Below are 27,948 nucleotides of genomic sequence, written 5' to 3' on the forward strand. Positions count from 1 at the left end.
GCGCCCGCAGCACGCAAAGGGTTAAACAGTGATTTTCCTAAACTTAAAGGAACTTGAAGATACATGCAGGTCTAGGAAGACACTGTAATGAGGTGGTGGACAACTGTAGTTTTGACATAGAGGTTTATAATTTGGTGTTTTTCTTTTGTTAAAAACTGCTAAATTATTGGTTTTACAGCACGTTGACACACATGGCACACACACACTGCATGATGGAACGAGCCATTGCTTCACAGGGATATAGGTTGTCAGAAATAATAAACATGTGGACTGATAAAGTACAACACCCCAGCTTCTAAATTTGATTTATATATTTTTAATCAAATAAATGATATTAAGAATAATGAAGTGGATTGATGCATGCATGTCCGCCCCTCTAGAATAATATTTCAAATTAATGCCTCCACACAAAGAGTGGAGCAGGTCCATTTTGTGTATGCCTAATGCAAAGAGCAACGCAAGTTGCAGTGTCAACTAACCGCGTATGATACCTCAACTGTAGCCTTGCTCAAGGCAGTCGCATTATTCGCTCCGAAAAGACGCCGCTGTAAACCCACCGGTATATATACCGGTTGGTTTACAGTGGCGTCTGTACTGTGCGAGGTGCGTGTAATCACACTGCACACCGGTGTGAAGTTACATCGTATTTGATTGGACTAAAGTTTTGATGTTTTCACTGTTTGCCCCTGTGTTACGACAATATTAAACAATCACATTTTTTTACAGGACTCGTAGAAAAACTACTGAGTAAACAGTGCTGAGTAAACGGTGTACAGCGAAAATTTGTAATTTGTAATTTTAAGGCGATGCAAATTTATCATCTTGAAGCATCACAGACCTTGCTGCTAAACTTAGGATTAGAACTATCTTGAGCTACCAGGCAATCTTGGCAGTCGAGTTGGTAATACACTGCTCTAGAGTTTCAAAGATCCCACTAAAGTTTTTATGCCTGGACTCGGAAACACTTTGACTAGCAGGCTCCAACCTTTCAACCTCAATAGTCAGCGAGGCATTGTTGGCTTCAATCTTTGCATAATTAGAAAGTTAAACTTACTATCTGCTTACCGCGTATGAGTCCATCCAAGTTTCTTGCTAACAAAACAGTTATACTGGCAGTGTAATCCAAAATATACGTAAGTTTGAGTTCAATGGGTCATCTGGGTCCTGAGAAAATAGTGAAAAACCGATGACACACTTTATAAGCGCTTAAATGTATTCAGCATTCGTGCCTGCAAGGGTTAAATTTTTTAGCAGCATTGATTTCAGTCATTTTGCTTTCCATTGTTGACTACTTGCAGCTGCAGTGCAAGTTACCTCCATGTTTTGTGCAAGGGGAACGTCAACACCAAAACCTCATGCATTATGTGCCCATTTGAAATTCTGGATGTAGAGAAGAAGTGTAGGTTACAGTGCATTTCATTACTCACAGTCTTTAATTTCACATGTAGCGCATAATGAGGTAGGTATTATAGCCAATCTGAACTTCAAAAAAATATTTCTATCAATGTGGAATATTGTTTGAGTACTTTCTTACATTTTGAAATGTTGGTGTTTTCTTTGCAGGTCTACGAGAGACATGACCTGAAAAACTCATAATAGAATGAGCTCATAGTGTTTGAGTTCTGCTCAGATGTTGTCTGGCCACAAGGGATGTTAAGGTAAAACTGCTTTGAATTATCATGAAAACTAACCATTAGTGAAATATTAGAACAATATTATGAAAAGGCATCAGTTTAGACGAACATGAGTACAGATGCAGAGAATACATACTTAAGTATTGGTTAGCTTGTTCTGCTGTATTGTCTCCATGAATTGTATCATATGCTTATAGAGTGACAGCAAAACAAAACACTGTACTCAAAATGTTTTGCCCCTCACATTTACATGACTACACTGTTCTTTGTACTCTCACTGAGCGTTACTCTCTCATCCAGGAAATACAATTGCACAAATTCTCACTGTCTTTTAGAATCCTTGCATTTCAGTAATGGTTGCCTTATGGTTGGTAATCGATGTTATCTGCAGACAAACTGGTTCACAATGACCATTGGTCCATGTACAAAAAGCGTAATTTTAACATTACTAAAGAATGATCCACACAGATTTATCTTGGCCCTAAATTGTGTTTTTTCCTGCTTTTTAAAAAACATTTCTTTTACTCCACAAATATACGAACAACCATTTACAAACTATAGATAGCATTTTATTGGGACCCTATGTGTTTTGTATATATGTAAATGTAAAAAGAGGTAGCTTCAAGATGATATACAAGTAGGGGGTATGAGAGCACAATGGCACAGTTTGTGTTATCACCAAACCACATTTTAAAAACAAAATTCTTATTGAAAAACAGAGGGGTTTGATCTTAAAAGAACAAAAGCAACACTCCTGTCAGTAACAAGTTGTTGTGGAAAGTCAAATACTGTCCTACTACATGGAAGAGCACATTTATGGGGGCATCAGTTCATACTGTTGTAAATCTGTTCTGATGGCTGTTATCCTTGCTCTTCACAAAAATTTGTTAAAAATCCAGGTCAGTTAAATCTATGTTCAAAAACTTTATTTGCAGATATGGTTGATCATCATTATTTGTGTCAAGGTCGGTTCTGCACTCAAGCTTGCAAGCAGAACATTAGACTCAGGTCAGTGCATTGTATCAATGAGAATGGGTGGTTTTATTGTTTACGCGTAATTTACACAATGTGGTTAAATGGACCATGCAATCGCCACAGAAAACATAATATCAAAGATATCATGAGAGGCGTTGTTTGGAGATGATGGAATCTTCTTTTGTGTGTATGTTGGTGAAGAGAGCGACTCTATGCACGTCAGAACCCCTAAAGAACGTGCCCATGAAGACACAACTATTTTACTTGCCAAATCTGTAGGTAATAAGGGAGTTCTGTTTGATGCCAGGATGTCAAAGGAATATTATGTTGCACAACTAAGTAAGAACCTTGGCTTTTACCTACAAATATTGCGACATTCTTCTGTCCTCAGTAGCTTTCTCTATTGAACCACTAATTGTCCTAACTTGTATAGTTATCTTTGTTACCAATAGAAGCAACAACACTCTTAATTTCGTTCCTCTTTTCATGAAACTTCTGTTTCCTTCCTGTATCTAACACTCCACCCTACTCTCTGATGATATCTGTCTGTCCTCAGTGTAGCTTAAACCTCTGTTTCATTCCTGCATCCAATACTCTAGTATACTCCTTAATAATATCCTTCTAACAACACCCCTTTTTTGTTTCTTTGTAACTTTTCTTTGGCCTTTTTCTTTTGTCTAAAGTTGCATCTGGTTGAAACAAAAAGCTACATTTTTAGTTATTTGGCTTAGGTTTACTAAGTTTTTTTAAATTAAAAGCACTTGACACCTTTGGTCCTTCTCAAGGACCAGTATTCTTACTTGGTGTATTCTAAAACATGCATAATAAATCTGCGAACATTTGGACTTAATTGGTAATTGAACTTGCAAGGGAATAACAAAAGAAAAAACACCCTTTTTTGACGCATTTTTTATGCTTTTAGTTGTTAACAAAGGCTTCAGGCCTGAAGTCTTTTGTTACTGCAATGAACTATACTACTTAGCACTCTCCATGGTTTTTGACCAAGTAAGTTTCTTTGCTCACAATTTGTCTTAGTAATATCCAACACTGTCCAGTTTGTTTAAGTTAAGGCCCCACAAAAATTTGTTTTAAGGTAATAAGGTGACCATCCGTGTTTGTCTAAAGTTGTCTTATTCCTCCTTAAAGACAGTGGACACTATTGGTAATTGTCAAAGAGTAAAATAACAAACATTTGAAAATTTGAGCTCAATCAGTCGTCGAAGTCGCGAGATAATTACGGAAAAAAAACCACCCTTGTCACATGAAGTTGTGTGCTTTTTGATGCTTGATTTCGAGACCTCAAATTCTAAACTTGAGGTAATCAAATTTGTGGAAAATTACTTCTTTCTCAATAACTACGTCACTTCAGAGGGAGCTGTTTCTCACAATGTTTATACAATCAACCTCTCCCCATTACTCGTAATCAAGAAAGGTTTTATGATGATAATTATTTTGAGTAATTAACAATAGTGTCCACTGCCTTTAAAACTTGTTTAGTTCAATATTTAAGTTGGCTTCCTGAATAAACTCCAGCAAAATGACACTGGACACTTTTTGTATTTGTTAAAGACCAGTCTTTTCACTTGGTGTATCTCAAAGTATGAACAAAATAACAAACCTGTGAAAATTTGAACTCAATTGGTCGTCAAAGTTGCGAAATATATGAAAGAAAAATCAACCTTGTCACACGAAATAGGGGCTTTTAGATGTCGTGACCTCCAAATCTAGTTTTGAGGTCTCAAAATAAAATTTGTGCAAAAATTACTTCTTTCTAAAAAATTAGGTTTCTTTAGATGGAGCCGTTTTTTCATACTGTGTTACTCCACTGCTAGTTACCAAGAAAGTTTTATTGCTTACAATTATTTTGAGTAATTACCAAGAGTGTCCACTGCCTTTAAGGGGAACTCTGTATAGTTCAAATTAAGTTATGAATTCCTAAAATTAAATAATTCTCATAACAAATTTGTTCAAGGTATCTACCAATTGCATCAATGCCATGTGGCTACTAGTGATTACCACGTTCACCATTTTGGGAGTAAAATTCCGCTTGTGCTTTAAGAACTTTGGAGCGCTTTACCTGAAAACTCATTTATTTAACTCCAGCTTGTAACTTGTCTTAGATTATTCCTTGAATACTTTGTATACTTCATGTACTCCTTATTTTACTTATCAAGTAAGAAAACCACAAGGGAATCTGACTTCGATTCTAACTAGATTTTAAGTAGATTTTAAATAATTCAGATTTGACTGAACAAAGAAAAACTGACTAGACCAGGACTTGAATGTTGAATTTTCTTTGTTCAAACCCCATTACTTTGATTTTACTTGCAGGTAATTGTTCAACAAACTTGCTGAAAACTTATTTATTTAGCTCCAGCTTATAACATGTTTTAGATTATTAATATACACTTGTCCATGTATTCTATATTTCTCTCTGTTACTTTGTTATTTGTGTGTGCTGCGCCTTGGAATAGGCATTTTACACTAGATAGATAGCATTATAAATGCATTATTATTATTGTTGTTTTTATAATGACTAACGCCACAAATGGCAATACTTAAAGGCACTGGACACCTTCGTTAATTGTTCAAGACCAGTCTTCTCACTTGGTGTATCTCAACGTATTATGCATATATAATAAAAAAAACTTTGCAACTGTGAACTAAATCGGTCGTAGAATAATGGAAGAAAAAAAGACACCCTGGCGCACAAATTTTGTGCGTTCAGTTGCTTGAGTTTGAGACCTCAGATTAGGTCTCAAGTTCAATTTAAATATTTTCGTGAGAAATTACTTCTTCCTCAAAAGCAACATACTTAATGGTGAGCCATTTCTCACAATGTTTTATACTATCAACAGCTCTCCATTGCTTATCACCAAGTAAGTTTATGCTTAAAATTATTTAGAGTAACTACCATTAGTGTCCTGTGCCTTTAGTATAAAACAGTGTTAGAAACAGCTCCCTCTGATGAGACATAGTTTTCGAAAAAAGAAGTTATTTTCCCATGTTTGATATTTAGACCTAAAATTAAGAACTTGAGGTCTCAAAATCAAGCATCTGAAAGCACACACCTTCGTGCACACTTGTTTTTTTTTGTTTTTTTTTAATATCTCGCACTTTCAACAACCCATTGAGATTGAGATCAAATTTTCACAGGTTTGATATTTTAAGCAGATACACCAACTGTGAAGGCTAGTTTTTGACAATTACCATTAGTGTCGCAGTGTCTTTAAACATTAACTCTAAAGGGAACAGACTGGGCCATTTTTTCTTTGCTCAATTCCCAATGTTTTATTTTACTTGTAGGAATTGTTGAGACTACACGTATGACAGTCTAAGATGTACGGGAAGATTTGCCGGTAGATGTGCAGGGAGGCAGCCCAGCAGTAGGGCCTCTTGCAAGAGACCCGTGCCCATAAAGTACGATTGAAACTTTACTGTAGTGAAATCTTTGCCATTGTCCTAAAACATACGAGGTCAGTTGCAGTAAAATTGTTGTTTTTTATCGATAAATAAATAAGCTAAACTCCACTACTGCTGACAAATATGTTTTACTGAACTCCTGTGTTTAAGCTTTGCGTCCAGAATTAAAACATATCAATAGAAACCACAAGGGAAAACCCAAAAATCAGAATTATGTTGTCACCAAAACGAGCCCCTTGATGTGTGATTTTGAAATATCCTATATTGCATATCTAAATTAATCCTGTGAGTGACCCATTCTATGTTGAAGACTATGCAGAGCGCACTTTAAAACGATGCATCAAGATAGAGCTACTGGTTCCCTCTCAATGTTTTTGAAGCTTGCAGTATGCTAATTGCTTCCAGTTTGGGATCATTATAAAAAAACAAACTGAGCTATCAAGTCATATTTTAGCGGTTACCCTTTTGTTTGGCCGGGGGGTGTCAGTCACAGCCATACAGCTGCTGTGTAGCCAGGTTGTGATCTTTTGCTACACCGCTGTTAATGGTTGTATGGCTTCTGACTTTCACCCAAAACAAAAATATTTTTTAAAAAGGGACACTGCCAACATAGGGCTAGATGACACAGTTGGTAGAGCTCCAGCTCGTTGATCTGGAGGTCTTTGGTTTGAGTCCCACTCTTTGTCACTTTTGTTTTTCAACCCCAAATCAATTTCTTCACAGGTCTGTAAGAGGCATATGACCAGACAAGCAAGCACAAAAGAAAATAAGATCCGCATGAAAAACCTCTTCAGTTGTTCATATTCTGCTAAGATGTTTTCTAACAACAAGGGACGCTCAGGTAATACTGCTAAGAATTATCATGACAACAAATCATTGTGTGAAAGATACATGTAAAACCAACATTGAAAGGGAGAGCAGTGTAGACAGACTCATGAGCAGGCCTAGAATTTCGTGTTTGAACATGTTGAAAGGACAAAGAAAAGAGCACTTCCATTTGAAAATCTTAAAGTCAAAGGGAGTCTTTTGAAGGGCACAAAAGCCAAGACATGGAGCAACAGAGGCCATAGTCTTTGTAACCAGCATGTTTCTCCAGACCTACATGAGTGCAGATAAAACGGGACTTGTGTATGCTATATTATATAACACCACATCAGTACAACAATGTCAAATCTGCATGTAGATCTTACATGTCCCTTTAACTTTTGGAGGAAGGGGGACACAATATCAATGACCCCCCCCCCCCCACATGTTTTCGACCAGTGCTCAACTAGATGAACACTGTGTCCCGCTGCCGGCATCAATCCTTGGTGAAACGGATGACACCACCTTTCTGAAGGGTGGGGACAAATTATCAAATGCTTACTCATGATCATTGGCCTCGTTAAACTTCATGTACATCCATTACTGTGGTTGATATATGACCTGCTGCCTCCCATGTTCATTACAGAAAAAGATACAATTCACATGTAGCCCTTTTAAAGGAACTTTACGTTATTTGCAGATGCCCAAAATCATCTTCTTGCAAATCATGGGTTATTTGATGAGAAATCAAGCAGTACTTTAGTTGTGTCTAAACGCAAAGTTGGATCTGCACTCAAGCTTGCAAGAAGAAGAATGGAATCAGGTCAGTGTAGAATGCATCCAGAAATGGATCCCATTGTATCAATAAATATTAATTCTGTTATTCTACGCAAAGGTACTCTTTAGTTAACAATCACAGTGCCGACTATTGCTTAGGTAAAAATCAGTAATGATTGTTGTAAAACTACCACTCCTTTGTTATTACAATAAGGGTTAAAATTTGGAAGTGGTTCTGTAGAACTCAAGCAGCATCAACTTTTAAGGCAATTTAGTATGAACTGCCTTGTGTAATTGTTCACATATAATCCACATGATGTTTTTTCGAGGACCATGCAATACTACATATAAAAATGTAACCAAAATCTTCAGGAATCCACACTTTTTTGATGTATCTTTTGTTACTACTATTATTTAATATACAATGGCTTTTGTGGAAATAGTTTAGGTCAGAGAAAAGACTCTGAATTATAGATGCATTTTAAACTACAGATGTACTTGCCTTCAGCTGGTACATTCTATCAACAATTAGTAATTTATACACATTCTCATCCATTTTCCTTACAGTAGTTGCAAAATGTTATACTGCTCGGAACTATAAGGTCATTAGTGGCTTTCGTTTTTCTAATAGTCAAAAGATCATTCTTTGAAAAAATGCGTACAAAATTTGAAAACGTAAATCAACAAATGAATATTTTACTTTGAATAGAAAGGTTTTTTTTGCCTAACAATTTTGAAGAACACTCTTGATCAACAAACACATTTACTAGGATTCAAACGTACTGGCTGAAATTGGTGATGCGATGCTGTTTGAGACAGTACGTGGGTGTGCTGATAGCTTGAGACTGAAGTAGACACTGTAGCTTGTTGTTGATCTTGCATTCATTGGCCAGGATAGGGTTCCTTGGTAGGCGTTTGTAGGTGTCAGTTGACAGCATTTTAGTCACCTTGTGGTCATACTTTGTGGTAGCTATGACCACAGTGGTGTTACTTTTTTCGACTGGCATGAAGTGGATTGATTGGTCTTGAGGTAGGGCTTAGATGGCAGCATTCTACTGCTGGCTTTGGTTGGTCTTGGTAGACGGCATTCTTGAGGACAGAACTTAAGCCACTTCGTGGTCATACTTTGTGGTAGATATGGCAACAGTGGTGTAACCCTTTTCGGCTGGCATTAAGTGGATGAATTGGTCTTGAGGTAGGGCTTAGCTAGACATTCCTTAGCTTACTTTAGTTGGTTCCTGGTAGTTTTTGAGGGTTCTTGAAGGTGAGCAGGGTCTGGATACGGACTTAGGGTTTAGGGTTAGGGTTGAGTTAGGATTAGGGTCTGTGGTTTAGGTCGAATGTGGTCAACACAACTGACTTGACCAAGGAAACTGAAATTCTGTCGGCCAACACTTAACATACTCTTACCAAGAAACTCCATCCTGGCCACCGAACAAGAGATCAGCAACAAGCTTTGAACAAGACATCCCTCTTCTCATTTCTTGCTTATCTTTATCAATTTTCTGATTGAGGGACTAGTTCTATGATATACAATTTTCTAGTAGGTTTCATTATATAGTCTTCATTGCACACACTTAAATAAAATACCTCAATAATTTTTGTTACATTTTATTGGTAGTAATTGCATTGTCCATTCTTAAAACATGACATGAACTAACTGTAACTGAAAAACTTAGGGCATTCATCTTGAGTGGTCTTTTCACAGGACATGGGACAATACACAGGAGAGTACAGAGTATTAACACACATCGATGTCAGGGTGAAACCAAAACTATCATTCTTTATCCTGAATGAAAGTTTAACATCTTTTAAAATAGGAATGGTAGTTTGACAGCATTCCTTATTGAATTTTACCAAAGCAACAGTTGTCAACACAGTGTTCAGAACTATATGCAGTCTTCATTGCAAGTTGTATAGGTCTCATAAAAATGCTTGCATATTTTTGAGCTCCTGGTAAATGAGGTTTATTGGGATTTGAATTTGGCAAAGAGAAACCTTTGTTTCAAAGTAAAACATTAATTTGGTGATTTTCATCAATTTACTTTTTCAAATTTGTTTGCTTTTTTCACTTTTTGATTCTTTGATTACTAGAAATATGAAATTTCCATTAATGACCTTTTAGTTCTGAGCAGAAGATAATTGTGCAAATCTGTAGTTTATGTATCTACACTTTAGAGCATTCTCTGACCTAAACTATTTCCACAAAAAGTTAAAGGATATGAAACAAATTAGTTGATTTTGATTTCCCAATAATGAGTGTAGACTCCTGAGATTACCCATGCATGCATATTTTCAGTAATTTTACGAAGGGCTGAAAAATCCTGGCAGCCAAAAGTTTATGTTTGGAGAAAACCGCGCATTAAGTTAACTTATTTTTTAAATAACTAGCTGGTAGACTAATGGTGGTTTAATTTTACACTGACAGCTATTAGTTCATATTATTGTTGACATTAACATTCCAAAGTAACTTTTATTCCGTTGTTGTTGATTTGTTTGTTGAAAGAACATTACAGAGTTTGTATGAAAAAAACATGTCCAAGATCACAGATTTATATCAAAATTTCAAGAAAAAAATCCCTTGAAATACTTCTGTCTGAAGTGTCATATTTGTTTATATAAAACTAATTTCCTGTTTTCAGTTTGTTGCTCAGTAAGCGTTTCATTCTTAAAATTGATGTCATGACAAATGTGTCATTGGTGTCGCACTATTTTCATGTGACCCAGAAGGTCAATCGCTCTCAAATGAATACTGTTTTTTTTATGTAGATGATGGATTACATAAAGTGCCTACACTGCCAGTAACTGTTTTGTAAGCAAAACCAATTCTGTAATGTTCCTGTAAACATAACTTTAAAGGCAGTGGAAACTATTCGTAATTACTCAAAATAATTATCAGCATAAAACTTAACTTGGTAACGAGTATTGGGGAGAGGTTTATAGTTTAAAACATTGTGAAAAATGGCTCCCTCTGAAGTGCCATAGTTTTTAGAGAGAAGTAATTTTCCACGAATTTGATGTGAGACCTCAGATTTAGAATTCATGGTCCCAAAATCAACCTTCTAAATGCACACAAATTCATGTGGCAAGACGTTTTTTCTTTCATTATGATCTTGCAACTTCGAGATACACAAAGTGAGTAGACTGGTCTTTTACAATTACCAATAGCGTCCACTGTCTTTAACAGATTGTATTCATGTAGTGTGATAAATTGGTTATTAGTGGGCTAATTGTTAAGCTGACTGCTTGTGTGAAAGCTTTCGCAGTGTACATGTATTAGACCATGGTCCCTCTGTAATTTTCCTGAAATATAAAGAGAGTGTATCAATGGGTGAATAAAGGCACTGGACACTTTTGATGATTAGGCCCCTACTCAACACAATTATTAATAGAACAACTTACTCGTGCTTTGGAGAACTGTTGATATTTGCAAGACACATATTTTTTTAGAAAGAGGTAATTTCTCATTCAAATAGTCAAATACTTCAGCTGAGAAGCCTTTGTTATGCATCTGCAGCTGGAGAGCGTTTGATGGTGGAAAACATTAGGAGAAACTGCTCCACTATTCTCTTGCAATTGAAATTACAAAAATTGAGTCCAAATTTTCCCAGGTTTGTTATCTATCTATCTATCTATCTATCTATCTATATAATTTATCTATATATCTATTTATCTATCAATCTATCTTTGAACCTGTTGATCAATGGAACGGAACAGCAAGCTGCAGCACTTTTTCTCTATAGGTTACAAATACATGTAGTTTAAAACTGACGTTGGCTTTAACTTCCGTGTTTTTACTAGAAGTTAAGGTCAAATAGGGTCACACTCTGTGTTCCTTTTGCTATCCGCTTTTTTGGTGACATAATCATCATGGAAGGGGGATGGTATCAGTCTACTTTAGTTCAATGGTCAATGTCATCTGTGGATCCTAATTGCTAAAGTGTTGGAGGAACTGATGATCAAGTGTTGTCTGACAAAACTGACATTAATGTCAAACTTTAGTTGCTGATGTGAGGCCAGACTAATGTATGGAGGATATTGGTTAGATGTCTGGCCGTGTGGTAGGTTGTTGAACCCCTGTGTACCACTATGTCCTGGAGGGGAACATCAGAATTGTGTGTCTTGAACTAACTGAGGAAACGAGGGCAGGGGACTCAGAGAAATGCAAAGGTCTTAAAATTACGCTTAGTTGGCGTGCGAATGGCTTAAAACAAACAGAGAGACCAGAGCTGCTATGTGATCTTGCATTCAATATCAGGGATGGGGTTTCTTGTAGGTGTCTGTCCATGACACAAATCTAACCCAGTCATCCTAAACCCTCATCCTAACCCTAATCCTATATAGTTCTACCTGGGATTTCTATAACACTAATCCTATAACCCTAACCACTCACTCATAACCACACTTACAGACACCCACAACTAGGCCTACGACCAACCCTTATAGACACTAACCTCCACCTAGACACTAACTGATAATTACAGTCACCTACCAGGAAACCCCATTCCAGATGTTGAAAGCAAGATCAGATACCAGTTTGGGTCTCAGCCTATAGTGTTCCATGCAGAGCAATGTGGCAGCTTTCGCTATTGCTCTCCTCCAAATATCTTTGTTTTCTCTGTTTTCCTACTTAATTGGTTGCCTGCATGTTAACTTCAAGGTATTTGAATCTGGATTCAAACTGTAGAGTTGTGCCATCCCTTGTGTGGACAGGCGGGTCAAATCCTGACAAATTGTCCAGTGCCAATCCCAAAGACATTGTGCATACTGCTCTGACAAATTCTGCAGTGCTAATCCCAAGGACATTGTGCATACTACTCTTGTCAAAAAACTAGGTGAACATTTTCTACTTTGAAAACTCATCCATGGCAGACAAAGGTGCCTAAAGAAACATGTCAAGGAAGGCAAAAAACGCTTGACCTGACGACGATGATGAATAACTGTGCCAAGAAACTGCTTGCATGTTGCTCTGATATCGATATTGCTCATATTGTATTGTCTTCATTTATCTGTGAAATGGAGCAAATTAGTCTCTAAAACGCTGTGTCCTGGATATTACTCTTGATACCTACATAAATATTATGCACAATTTCAATCCGCTCATGGACGTCAAGAAACTTATAAGGGACTTTTTTAATAAGTCCTGTTGCTAAGACACGCAACCGAGTCTGATTATATATCATGTTAAAACTAAGGTCATGAAATGATAAGTGTAAAAATTAGCTTAAACTAGTTAATTAACTTTCTTATTTATTTTGACATGAGAACCTTAATTACCAATAGTTAGCTTACAAGGTAGTTGCATGTCAAAGCACTTTTGCAAATAAATAACTATGTTATAAATCTTGCTTTAAGTATGATCCCATAAGACCTTTACTTCCAGCCCAAACCGGAATTGCAAGTTTCGTAATTCAAAAATTCATTACTCATGAACCAAGCAAATTTCATCTTGAAGTGTGTAGGACCCAGTTTTTTCGTGGGTTGTGAAATCAATGCAAGCTCATTCAGATTGTAGTTGTAAAATGCGCGCTAAAAGAAACTTTGTTAATAATTTTATTTATTTAATACTACAAAATCTGCAGATATGTGAGGCCCAAATGGAAGCACAACAATGTTTTGAATAGGTTCACTGCACTCCTTTTCCATCATCTTCTACTTTCCCTTCTCAACCTTTTTTTTATTACTGGTATCCATAAATGTTCATAGTCAAATGCCATACTACTGGTCAGCATTCCATTCGTGTACAATCTTCTAAGAGAACAGCGTGCCGACCAAGAGAGGCCATCAGCAAATCTCGACACTGCAGAGTTTATCGCACATTCAACTACCATCCCTATCAACTCCGGAGAACTTGCAACTTCATAAAATAGTGTCCAGTGCCTTTAAAGTTTTTGTTTGTGGTTTTGTTTAAGATTACAGGTTACTATACCTCATACATATTCATGATCGAGACTCAGGTTCTTACAGCTAAATTCATCATCACGTGCCAGGTGTTATTTTTTGCTATTAGCTGAGAAAGATTAAAGAATGTTATTTGCCAAGGGCACTAAATTGCATTGAGAAGGTTACTGTAAAATGTGCTAAATACATGTAAAGACATCAGATGATTTGGGTTAATAAGTTAATTTATCAAATATTGTACTCTTTCTTTGTTTCACTTATTAAAGGCAGTGGACACTATTGGTAATTACTCAAAATAATTAATTATTATTAAAACACCTTTCTTGGTTAAGAGTAATGAGGAGAGGTTAATAGTATCAAACATTGTTAGAAACAGCTCCATCTGAAGAGACGTAGTTTTGGGAAAAGAAGTAATTTTCCCGTCATGTGATTTCAAGACCTCAGATTTAGAACTTGAGGTCTCGAAATCAAGCATCTGAAAGCACACAGCTTCGTGTGACAACTTGGTGTTTTTTTCTTTCATTAATATATCGCAACTTCGATGACCAATTGAGTTCAAATTTTCACAGGTTTGTTATTTTAAGCACATGTTGAGATACACCAGCTGTGAAGGCTAGTTTTTGACAAGTACCAAAAGTGTCTTTAAACAATAAACCTAAAGGGAACAGACTGGGCAAATTTTTCTTTGCTCAATTCCCCATTCTTTATTTTACTTGTAGGAGTTGTTGAGACTATGACACTCTGAGATGTACGAGAAGATTTGCGGACAGGCACCCCAGCAGTTAGGCCTCTTGTAAGAGACCCGAGGCCATAAAGTATGATTGAAACTTTACTGCAGTGAATTTTTTGTCATCGTCCTGCAACATACCAGGTCAGTTGTTGTCAATCTTTTGTTATTTTATCTATAAATAAATTTGCTAAACTCCAGTACTGCTAACAAACAGGTTTTACAGTTACTGAACTCCTGTGTTGAAGCTTTGCGCCCAGAATTCAAACAGTTTCAATTTAATTATTTAGTCGCCAAAACAAACCCTTTGAGGTGTGATTTTGAATGATCGTATTTGGATATCTAAATTAATCCTGTGAGTGACACATTCTATGTTAAAGACTATGCAGAGCGCCCTTTATAACGATGCATCAAGATAGAGCTACTGGTTCCCTCTCAATGTTTTTGAAGCTTGCGGTATGCTAATTGCTTGCAGTTTGGGGTCATTATAAAAAAACAACTCAGCTATCAAGCCCTATGTTAGCGGTCACCCTTTTTTGTCAACCTCTTTGTTCGGCCGGGGAGTGTCAGTCACAGCGATACAGCTGCAGTGTAGCCATGCATCACACACTGGGTGAGATATCTTGCTACATGACAGTTATTGGTTGTGTGGCTTCTGACTTTCACCCCAAACAAAAATATTTTTAAAAAGAGGAGACTGCCAACATAGGGCTAGATGACGCAGTTGGTAGAGCGCCAGCTCGTTGATCTGGAGGTCTTTGGTTCGAGTCCCAATTTAGTCACTTTTGTTTTTCAACCCCAAATCATTTTCTTCACAGGTCTGTAAGAGGCATATAACCAGACAAGCAAGCACAAAAGAAAATAAGATACGCATGAAAAACCTCTTCAGTTGTTCATATTCTGCTAAGATGTTGCCTAGGAACAAAGGGACGCTCAGGTAATACTGCTAAGAATTATCATGACAACAAATCATTGTGTGAAAGATACATGTAAAACCAACATTGAAAGGGAGAGCAGTGTAGACAGACTCATGAGCAGGCCTAGAATTTCATGTTTGAACATGTTGAAAGGACAAAGAAAAGAGCACTTCCATTTGATACTTGCATAAATATTATGCACAATTTCAATCCTCTCATGGATGTCAACAAACTTATGAGGGACTTTTTTAATAAGTCCTGTTGCTAAGACACAACTGAGTCTGATTCTTTATCATGTTAAAACTAAGGTCATGAAATACTAAGTGTAATAATTAGCTTAAACTAATTAATTAACTTTCTTATTTATTTAAAAATGAGAACATTAATTACTAATAGTTAGCTTACAAGGTAGTTGCATATCAAAGCACTTTTGCAAATAAATAATTATGTTTTAAGTCTTGCTTGATGTATGATCCCATGTGACCTTTACTTCAAATTTCGTAATTCAAAAGTTCATTACTCATGAACCAAGCAAAATTCATCTTGAAGTGTGTAGGACCCAGTTTTTTAGTGGGACGTTAAATCAATGCAAGCTCATTCAGATGGTAATTGTTAAATGCGCGCTAAAAGAAATTATTATTAATTTTATTTATTTAATACTACAAAATCTGCAGATATGTGAGGCCCAAATGGAAGCACAACAATGTTTTTGAATAGGTTCACTGCACTCCTTTTCCATCATCTTCTACTTCCCCTTTTCCCTTTTTTTTTTACTGGTATCCATAAATGTTCATAGTCAAATGCCTTACTACTGGTCTTCACTCAATTCGTGTACAAACTTCTAAGAGAACAGACCAAGAGAGGCCATCAGCAAATCCCTGTCGCAGAGTCTGTCGCACATTCAACTACCATCCCTATCAACTCCGGAGAACTTGCAACTTCATAAAATAGTGTCCAGTGCCTTTAAAGTTTTTGTTTGTGGTTTTGTTTAAGATTACAGGTTACTATACCTCATACATATTCATGATCGAGAGTCAAGTTCTTACAGCTCAATTCATCATCACGTGCCAGGTGTTATTTTTGCTATTAGATTAGAAAGATTAAAGAATATTATTTGCCAAGGGCACTAAAACGCATTGAGACGGTTGCTGTGAAATAGGCTATATACATTTAAAGACGTCAGGTGATTTGGGTTAATAAGTTGTGTTATCATGTATTGTACTCTTTCTTTGTTTCACTTATTATAGGCAGTGGACAATATTGGTAATTACTCAAAATAATTAATTATTATCAAAAAACCTTTCATAACAGGCTCTAAAGGTCCTTCAAGCCTCTATTATGCATTTGCACCCCATTCGCATAGTGCAACATTACTGCGAATGTTGTATTGTGCCGGCGCAGCGGTGTATACTGTATGTGTGTTTGAGGGTAGGAGTAGTGACCCAAACGAGTGTCTAAAAAGCTTCACAAATGATCGTACAATGTATTATCTTCTTGTTTACTTTCAAGTTAGTGTGTAAACCTTTCGAGGGGCACTTTTAACCATTAAACAATAATACATATCAGACCACAGAAGGTGATGACTTTTTTTCTTGCCACTCCGCAGTTATTTCGCAAGCCAATTTGTCATCACCTTGCTTTTTGCTAAAGCAAACATCTAAAATGTTACGTGCCTAAGCTAGCATTCGCTCGTGAAATAGGTTTGCCTAAGCAATTTTTGTTGCTATGTTAAGCAAACAAATTTTCTTACTGTTAAACAGCCCTACGCCATTGGGCCCTTCACACACACACAGTGCAACATAATTGCAATATGTTATTGGTGTGGCGTGCAGCAGTGCATTTGGGTGTGTATTTGACGTGTGTTTGTATGGTAGGTGTAGCGAAGTAAACGCGTCTGAAATGTTTAAGGAATGATGTACAAAGTATTATCTTCTTATTTTCTCTCAAGTTGTGTAAACCTTTCAAGTGGCGCTTTGAACCATTACAAATAGTACATGGAAGACAGAGAAGGCGTTAATTTTTGTTTTATCGCCACTCTGCATTAATATTGCCCGCCATTTTGTCAGTAGGGGGCCTACCTTCTTCTATTTTGCTGCAGCAAATGATTTACAATCTTGTGCGTGCCGTTTGTTTACGTGCTTAACCTCGTGAAATATGTGTACATCCTCCATGGTTTAAGCGATTATTTTTGCTACGTTAAGCAAAAAAAATTGCTAACCGTTAAGCAGCTCTTTGAAATTTGGCCCTGTTCTGTTCAACATTTGAACAGTCTGTTTTATCAGTTGTTTATTGAAAGTGTGTTATGTTTTTCATTTATTTCCTTGTATTTTGTAACTTAAGTGTCAAGAACAAAAACAGTTTGAAAAGGATTGTTAGACTTGGGTCTCAAAATTATCAGAGAGCCACAGAGAGACTTAACCAAGGTCAGTGAGCGACAGATACTTAAGAGATAATCATGTACTTAGGCAATTGTTTAACAATGATCTAGAACACCCCCCTCCCCCAAATAGATGGAAATTTCTGTTTTGTTCCATTCAGACCTGTTCTGAGTGGTTTTTGTTTTGCACTTGTTTTCAACTGTTTTTGTATGCTGGGTGTCAGCTATTTGGAGGTCTGGTTCACCACCGTTTATCTGTTTACACTGTATTTATAAATTGTTTTGTGGTTCTTATTAATGTATATTCAACTAATGTGTTTTATATTTATTCAGTTGTCTGTAATTGCTGTGGTTTCACACCACTCTTACTTACCTGCTTCTTGTCATTGTGTCAAGTAATCTATATATTTTTAACTAATTGTATTTTGTCTACTTCCAGCTGTAACTGTAAATGTTTTATATGAAGCACGCCAACTGAATTAATTGACTATTGAAGATTATTAAAGTTTTTTTAATTGAATTGAATAGCCTCTGTGTCTTTTATCAACTTCTTCCTTCAAGAAACAACCTGAGGTTTGACACGCTCATTATTCGACTCTCACCAAATCTACCACTGTTTTGGACTGTAAAACCGCTCTGGTCGGAGAGTTCAACACTCATGTTTTTGATCCCAACAACAAAGAATCCAAGGTTTTTCTGAACATGCTTGAGGCTGCTGGTTTAAACCAACTTGTGTTTTCATCTGCTCTACCCAAGCTACTCTATACAAGTACTTGTACACAATAGGCTTAAGTACACAATTTCAGGCAAACTTTGATAATTTCAGGCACAATTTCATACGTTAACAAGGCTAAAATTTGATAATTTCAGGCAAAGTTTAATTAGTATACACAAGGTAAAGTTTGATAAGAAAACAAGGCTTGAACACGATAGCCTTGTACACCATTTTAGACAAAACTGGATAATTTCATGCAGAATTTGCTAATTGTCAATTTAATAAGTACATGTCCACATGGCTTTATACACAATTTCCAGGCATTATTTGATAATTGCAGGTAAAATTTGATAAGTAGGCAAGGCTATTGTACGCAATAGCTGCATACACAATTTAAGGAGAAGTTTCACAAGTACACAATGCTATCGCTTGTACACAATAGCCTTGTTCACATTTTCATGCAAATTTTGCTAATTGCCAGACAGAATTTGCTAATTTTCTGACAAAATTTGATAAGAACACAAGACTTTTACCTTGTACATATGTTTAGGCATAAGTACGCAAGGCTATATTGTACACAATAGCTGCGTACACAATTTCAGGCAAAATTTATTCAGTACACAAGGCTATTTATAGTCTTGCAATTTGATGAAGTACACAACTCCTGGCAAAGTTTGATAATTTTAGGCACACAAGGCTTTATACACACTTTCAGGCAAAACCTGGCAAAATTTGATAATTTCAGGCCAAATGTTGATGATAAACAAGGATAAAGTCGTGTAATTTGACCAATTCATGCAAACTTTGGTGCATACACAAGGCCAGGTGATCTTGTTTAGTACACAATTGTATACAATTTCAGGCAAAATTTGATCGCTTCAGGCAAAATTTGAAAGCACACAAGGCCAAATTCAGGCAAAGTTTGGTAACTTCAGACAAAATTTGATCAGTAGGCAGAATTTAAGGGGTACACAAGTACACAATTATAGACAAAGTTTGATATATTAAGGCAAAATTTGATAAAGTTCACAACTCCTGGCAAAGTTTGATAATTTCAGGCACACAAGGCTTTATACACACTTTCAGGCAAAACCTGGTAAGTAAAAATGGCTTTAGTAGGGTACACATTAGCCTTGAACACATTTTCAGCAACCATTTTATAATTTCAGGCCAAAAGTTGATAACACAAGTCTTACACTATTTCAGGCAAAATTTGCTACTTTTCAGTCAAAATAAACAAAAAATAGTAGAAAAGGCTGGTTAAGTAGACAATTTTAGGCAAAACTTGAAAGCGTCATGCAAATATGAAAGGCTTAAAATTTTAACACATTTTCAGGCAACAATTGATAGTCTCAGGCTAAAATTGAAAGTACACAAGGCTTTAGTCTTGTACACAATAAGTCTGTGCACAATTTGAAATATACACATTGCTTTAGTCTGTACACAATTTCAGGTCAAATTCGATAATTCCAGGGAAAGTACACAAGGCTTGTTTACTGTATAGTTCTTATTTTCAGGCAAATTTGATCATTTCAAGCAAAATTTGATGATTACACAACGCTACAGTCTTGTAGGCCTACACTATTTCAGGCAAAATTTGATAATTTCAGGCAAAATTTAATAATTTCAGGCAAAGTTTGATGATTACAAAAGGCTACAGTTTTGTTCACTGTATCAGGCAAAATTTGATAATTTCAGACAAAGTTTGATAATTTCAGACAAAATTTGATGATAACACTATTTCAGGCAAAATTTGATCATTTCAGGCAAAATTTGATCAGTACACAAGGTTATAAGTCTTGTACTTGTTTGAAGGCAGAATTTAGGGAGTACACAAGTCTTGTACACAAGTACACAATTTCAGGCAAAATTTGATATATTCAGGCAAAATTTGATGATTTCAGACAACATGTGATGATTACACAAGGCTAAGGTCTTGTACACTATTTCAGGCAAAATTTGATAATTTCAGAAAAAGTTTGATAATTTCAGACAAAATTTGATGATTACACTATTTCAGGCAAAATTTGATGATTACACAAGGCTTGTACTTATTTTCAGGCCAAATTTGATCAATTGAGGCAAAGTTTGAAGATTACACAAGGCTATAGTTCTGTACACTATTTCAGGATAAGTTTGATAATTTCAGGCAAAATTTGATCATTTCAGGCAAAATTTGATGTTTAAACAAGGCTACAGTCTTGTACACTATTTCAGACAAAATTTGATCAGTACACAAGGCTACAGTCTTGTACACTATTTCAGACAAAATTTGATCAGTACACAAGGTTATAGTCTTGCACTTGTTTTTAGGCAGAATTTAGGGAGTACACGAGGCTATAGTCTTGTACACAAGTACACAATTTCAGGCAAAGTTTGATGATTACACAAGGCCACAGTCTTGTACACTATTTCAAACAAAATTTGATCAGTACTTGTTTTAAGGCAGAATTTAGGGAGTACACAAGGCTATAATCTTGTACACAAGTACACAATTTCAGGCAAACTTTGATGATGACACTTTGATGATGATACTTATTTTCAGGCAAAATTTGATCATTTGAGGTAAAATGTGATAATTACACAAGGCTACTGTCTTGTAAACTCAGACAAAATTTGATGAGTACACAAGGTTATAGTATGGACTTGTTTTTAGGCAGAACCTAGGGAGTACACAAGGCTATATAGTCTTGTACTGATTTTCAGGCAAAATTTGATCATTTGAGGCAAAATGTGATGATTACACAAGGCTACAGTCCTGTACACTATTTCAGGATAAGTTGATAATTTCAGGCAAAATTTGATGATTACACAAGGCTACAGTCTTGTACACTATTTCAGGATAAGTTTGATAATTTCAGGCAAAATTTGATGATTACACAAGGCTATAGGCTTGTACTTATTTTCAGGCAAAATTTGATCATTTCAGAAAGAAAAATGATGATTACACTATTTCAGGAAAATTTTTATAATTTCAGGTAAAATGTTATCATTTCAGGCAAAATTTGATCAGTACACAAGGTTATAGTCTTGCACTTGTTTTTAGGCAGATTTTAGGGAGTACACAAAGCTATAGTCTTGTACACAAGTACACAATTTCAGGCAAAATTTGATGATTACACTAGGCTATAGTCTTGTGGTTATTTTCAGGCAAAATTTGATCATTTGAGGCAAATTGTGATGATTACACAAGGCTACTGTCTTGTACACTATTTCAGACAAAAGTTGATCAGTACACAAGGTTATAGTCTTGTACTTGTTTTTACGCAGAATTTAGGGAGTCCACAAGGCTATAGTCTTGTACACAAGTACACAATTTCAGGCAAAATTTGATGATTACACAAGGCTACAGTCTTGTACACTATTTCAGACAAAAGTTGATCAGTACACAAGGTTATAGTCTTGTACTTGTTTTTAGGCAGAATTTAGGGAGTCCACAAGGCTATAGTCTTGTACACAAGTACACAATTTCAGGCAAAATTTGATGATTACACAAGGCTTCAGTCTTGTACACTATTTCAAACAAAATTTGATCAGTACTTGTTTTAAGGCAGAATTTAGGGAGTACACAAGGCTATAATCTTGTACACAAGTACACTCTTTCAGACAAAATTTGATGAGTACACAAGGCTATAGTCTTGTACTTATGATTACACAAGGCTACAGTCCTGTACACTATTTCAGGATAAGTTTGATAATTTCAGGCAAAATTTGATGATTACCCAAGGCCATAGTCTTGTACTTATTTTCAGGCAAAATTTGATCATTTCAGGCAAAGTTTAATGATTACACAATGCTACAGTGTTGTACACTTTTCAGGCAGAATTTGATAATTTCAGACAAAATTTGATGATTACACTATTTCAGGCAAACTTTTAATATTTCAGGTAAAATGTTATTTCAGGCAAAATTTGATCAGTACACAAGGTTATGGTCTTGTACTTGTTTTAAGGCAGAGTTTAGGGAGTACACATGGCTATAGTCTTGTGCCCAAGTACACAATTTCAGAAAAAAAATAATATAATTATTCAGGCACAACTTGATAAGTACACAAGGCTTGTGTACCATAGAGTCTTGTTTCTTATTTGCAGGCAAAATTTGATCATTTCATGCAAAATTTGATGATTACACAAGACTACTTGTTTTTAGGCAGAATTTAGGGAGTACACAAGGCTATAGTCTTGTACACAAGAACACAATTTCAAACAAAATTTGATACTAATTTTAATAATAATTTATTCATTTATATTGCGCCCATTCCAAAAAGTGTACACAAGCGCATAACAAAGTAATTATAATGACATAACTTTTAACAACAAGAAAATATACAGCAATCCAAACAAACTGAAAATACAAGAACCTTACAGGACAATCCGAAGAGTTCAAATTGCAAAACATAAGCTAGACCAAAAACAAACTAGTAAAGGAACAATAAATTTATATGCACAATCAGTAAAAAGCTTCTCATAAAAAGATAAGTCTTAAGGACCGATTTAAAAATATTGAGGCTGCCAGCGATCCTAGTATGAGGGGGAGTTTGTTCCAGAGGTGGGGAGCACTACATTCAAAGGCCTTGTCCCCAAGAGCGGCCTTACTACAACCAACAGGGTGACTAAGAAAAATACCATTATCAGAACTGCGAAGGCCTTAGCGAGATAGGGGTTTGATCGAAACAAGCCTAATTAAATACTGAGGAGCTAAAATATGAAGAATTTTGTAAGTGACCATTCAAATTTTAAATTCAATTCTAAACCGAACAGGGAGCCAATGTAAATCCATAAGTAGTGGAGAAATATGGCAATATTTGAAAGCATTACAGACCAGCCTGGCACAAGCATTTTGCACTCTCTGGAGTTGTTTAATCTTAGTGTTGGGTAAGCCATAAAAAAAGACTATTACGTATAGGATAATGCCCGAGGTGCGCGCCATTCGTACCCACGAATGGCGCGTTCACCGAGGGCATTATGCGACTTAACCCACACCTGTGACGTCATGCTATTGTTAAAATCGCTCCATTATTTTGCACGAATGGCGCGATATTGTTTAATTTTTAAGTCAATTGTTTGTATGTATTACGTAAGCTTGTTCACTCCAGTGAACACCACTGTATATGTGTGTGAACAATGGACGAAGACCAACATTTAGGAAATAATTATGCTCGTTCCTTCGATAGTGGCATCATTGATCGGGAGCGAAAGTGGCAGCAGATAAGTGATTTGGTTTCTTGACTTTAAGTAAATTTATACGAGTTAGTGATAGAAACAGACTATCAGATGATGTTGTAGCCGACTTTCTCGGTCAACAAAAACCCCAAACGGTGAAGATAAAAGAAGTGACCTACCCGCGTACAAGCCTGTAGTTTCAGATTTGTTTTTAATAAACAAATTTAAGCTACCTTTATGATCAACAATTTCAGTTGAATTCCTGTTATTTTATGACGATATTGAAAAAAAGTATCTTTGCAATCTTAAATTTTAGGGACTTTACTCACTTACCATGTTTGTGTATGATAAATTAAGCATTTTGAATTAATAAAAACAAAAACATAAATACTGGTTAAAATGAAATTGATTTATCTGACTTTAAGACCTGCTTAAATTACTGTTATAGTTCTATAATTATTTTTTAACATCTCAGCTAAATAATAATTTAATAATGTAGCTGTTCACATGTGGAAAGTGTTAACGATCATTTTGCAATACATGTGTAGCTCTATTAACCTGTGTTAAAAACCATTAAAAACAAAATAATATGTGGTCCATGGCGTCATTGACTTCATTTACTTTATTCCCTAACTCTTTTATGCACAATGGGTGAATAGATGTACCCATCGCGCCATTCGTGCAAAATAATGGAGCGATTTAACAATAGCATGATGTCACATGTGTGGGTTAAAGTAATATAGTCTATTAGAGACAAACGCATGAATGAGTGTTTCAGTACATTCCTTAGACAAAAAATTTATTATGCGCGGGTTTTCATTGACAGATTGGCATCAAACCATGCACCTAGACTTCGAGCAAGGGAAACAGGTGACACAAATGACTGCCCAACCTGAATACCATCCAGTGTAACCTTAGATAGTTGCTGACGGGTACCTATGATCAAGAATTCAGTTTTATTGTCATTTAGATACAAACCATTACATGCAAATAATTATAATTATGAGACAGTTTACCACTAATCGAAACCCTTTGTGATCTGCCATCAAGGTATGAGCGAAACAATAAGGGCTGTACCATCAATTCCAAAGCGAGACTTAAGTGTACTCAGTAAAATACCATGATCCAGTGTATCAAATGCAGCACTTAAATGTAATAAAACCAACAGGGTAACATGTTTTCTATTCATAGCCATTAACAAATCGTTTTGAATTTTCAACAGAGCAGTTTCGGTACTATGGAATTTGCGGTAAGCAGACTGCATCAATGAGTAAAAGTTATTCTGTCAGACAAGATTGTAACTGACATGCTACAGGGAAGTACACACGCCGTGTGTACCGTATAGTCTTGTACGTATTTTCAGGCAAAATTTGATAATTTCAGGCAAAATTTGATAATTTCAGGTAAAATTTAATTATTACACAAGGCTACAGTCTTGTACACAATAGTTCAACAGTTTTAGTTTAAGAACAACACTTTTGTAAGTACGCAAGGCCTGTACATCTTTTCAGGCAAAATGTGATAGTTCAGAATTTGTACACAAGGCTATAGTTTTCAACACAAACATTGTCAACCAAACTTGATAACACACATTTCCTAAGCCTCGTCAGATTCAGGCAAGGTTTGATAACGTTCAGGCAAAATATGGCAACTGTACAAGGCTATATTATTATTATTATATAGGCCTGAGATACAGTTTCAGGCAAAATTTGATAATTTTAGGAGAAAAAGTACACGAGGCCTTGTAAACATTTTCAAGCAACATTTGACAACTACACAAGGCATATGCACCAGTCTAGTAAGTACTAGCTCTTACATTTTCAAGCAAAGTGTTTTTTCTGTACGGAAAGTGTATAATGGCTTTAAACACATTTCCAAACACACAAGCCTTGTACACATTTTGTAGCAAATGCTATACAAGTAGCACATTTGAACACTTTTTCAGGCAAAGTTTTATAAGTACACAAGGCTGTATAAAGCACTGTACAAACATTTTCGGCAAAGTTTAAGTTTAAGTAAAGGAGGCTGATGTACAATAGCCTTGTACACAATTTCTGGCAAATTTAATAATTTCATGCAAAATCTTATCAGTACACAAGACCTAATACACAATTTCAGGCAAACCTTGGTAAGTACAAATTTTAGTAACTAACCCAATAGCTTTGTACAAATTTGATAAGTACACAAAGGCCACGTTATTATTATGGTTAATTTAGTTAGCACTGGGACAAGAAAAACAAACACATACAATGATTCGTAGATCTGTTGCCCTACATTTGGAATACACAATGAAATTAATAAGGGAATCAAAGAGTAGGCGACGAGTTCTTAAACGGACGTTTAAAACTGGTAGGGTTGTGGCCATGTGATAAAGGCTTGAGCGGAAGGTGAGGGCCTTTATCGCACCGTAACGACCCTGCAAGGATTTAAACGTCCGCTTTAGATATCGAGTCACTACTCTTTTATTCCCGTTCATAAATGCCCTTATGTTTAAAGCAACTTAATTTACCAGGTATAGACAGTGTGACATTGTTTCATTTGCGTTTTTTTGCGCGTCGGTCGGTGTGTAATACGCGCTGTTAATAATAGCTATGCCAATTGTGTTCCACATAATTCAATTTGGCGTACATTAGCTTTTGCGCCCAACACACAAAGCTTTTCAAAATTTCAAAATCTTTTGTACTTGAAAAAGATCCTTTACTAATTTCGTTGTATGGATTAGACAAGTGATGATCACAGGTAACACAAAGAAGCTGAGTTTGTCTCATTTCTGTTACATCTTTGTAAAATAATTCACCTGCTGTGTGATTTAGCTTGGACAAAACATCCATGCAGTAAGCAGTGTGTTTACATCAATATTCTTCAATATGCCTAATTAAATGAACTGCATACTGTACAAAATCCGTTTACACACAAATCACTTTACGTCAAGTTGGCTAGTTGTGCTGTAATAGAAATGTGTTAAAACTCCAAACTCTGTTTTTACTTGTTTGTTTTAAAATTTATTTATGCCGGTAAAAATCACAGTTACTTACTGGCAACTCAGCTGACAGTAAATTACTGTAATTTTTAAGAGCAAAGTTTTACAGTTTACCCTTTCAAACATTTTAGGCAAAATTTGATAGTACACAAGGCCTTAGTTCTCTAAAAAACAAGGACAGTAAAATCATACACAACCTGGAACGTTAAAGAAAACTTAAATTGTGTTTACCTAAATTTTCGAAGGACTGCAACTTGTGTGTCTACAAAAAAGCTTCTTGGCATCAAAAGGTTCTTTAAGGGCTCGAATCTCTTCAACAGTGTTTCCATCAGGCCTGCTGGGCTGCCTCCCTGCACATCTTGTCGCAAATCTTCTCGCACATCCTATAAATGTCTCATTCTCAATGATTGCTGCAAGTAAAGTAAAGCAATGGGGTTTGAACAGAGAAAATTGTTCTGAGGTGGGCCGCTCTAGTAAACATTTCCTTGTTCAAACCTAAGTTGTTTAAGATCTACCATAAGTCAGTTTCCCTTCAGGTTTTCCTAATTGATAAGTAAAGTAAGGAGTACATGATGAAAAATCTTTGTTGCAATTTTGGGAATCAATGTGGTACATGGATTCCCTAAAGATTGTGCCATATTGTGCGCCTTTTAAGGCAAGACAAAAAGAACAAGGCTACCATAACTAATATTGGCAAACAACGCCTCTCATGATATTCATAGGCACATTCTTCAGGGGTTCTGACGAATGTATAGTCTCTATCTTCACCAACATACACACAAAAGGAGATTCCATCATCTCCAAATAACGCCTCTCATGATATCTTTGATATTATGTTTTCTGTGGCGATTGCATTGTCCATTTAACAACATCATGTAAATTATGCATAAAAAATAAAAATGACCCATTCTCATTGATACAATGCACTGACCTGATTCCAATCTTCTTCTTGCAAGCTTAAGTGCAGAACCGACCATGACACAAATAATGATGATGCTTGATTTCCCATCAAACATGAAGATATATCTCACTCTGTTTAACCATATCTGCAAATAAAATATTTGAACATCAACTTAACTGACCTGGATTTTTAAAAAATTTCTGTGATGAGCAAGGATAACAGCCACCAGAACAGATTTACAACAGTATGAACTGTTAAGAGTCAGTTCAGGTAAATAGTTGACATACTTGCTCACGGTCAAAAAATGAATTTTTTTTATACTTTGTGGGTTGAAGGGCCTTGGGGTGCGAGTAAACAAAATTGCATTTTCAATTCTATATATAGCCCGTTGCCATGGTTACGGCTCATTTTGTTTTTTGGCCATTTTAGGCCGATTTTGGGGTCTGAAAAACTGGTTTTTCTTAGAGATAGAGATCATAAACAATGTAGTTTCTGTGTTTGCGGCAGATGGTTTGGAGCATCCAATCATGTCCAACACAAACGTGGGAAATTAAAAAGCCCGCTTAAAAGTGTTGGAAAAGTTTGCCAAGATCTTATTAAAAACAATGATACTAACGATTTGCAAGATGAGCGTAAGAGATTATTTAAAAGGAAC

General features: G+C 35.9%; 1 long non-coding RNA gene across 4 annotated transcripts in view; it reads left to right on the forward strand.

Moving 5' to 3' along the window:
• Positions 1-2,590: 2,590 nt before the first annotated feature.
• LOC139954112 (uncharacterized) overlaps positions 2,591-27,948 on the forward strand; it is a 154,145-nt gene continuing 128,787 nt past the window's right edge. Inside the window, exons 1-6 of one of the 4 annotated variants that reach the window (XR_011788049.1) lie at positions 2,591-2,642; positions 5,916-6,085; positions 6,756-6,873; positions 7,537-7,659; positions 14,234-14,385; positions 15,060-15,178. This is a non-coding gene — a long non-coding RNA (uncharacterized lncRNA). The remainder of the gene's footprint in view (positions 2,643-5,915; positions 6,086-6,755; positions 6,874-7,536; positions 7,660-14,233; positions 14,386-15,059; positions 15,179-27,948) is intronic. The other 3 variants (XR_011788046.1, XR_011788048.1, XR_011788047.1) reach the window with 3 other exon arrangements.

This window comes from Asterias amurensis, chromosome 2 (genome assembly GCF_032118995.1).
Source record: "Asterias amurensis chromosome 2, ASM3211899v1".
NCBI lineage: Eukaryota > Metazoa > Echinodermata > Asteroidea > Forcipulatida > Asteriidae > Asterias > Asterias amurensis.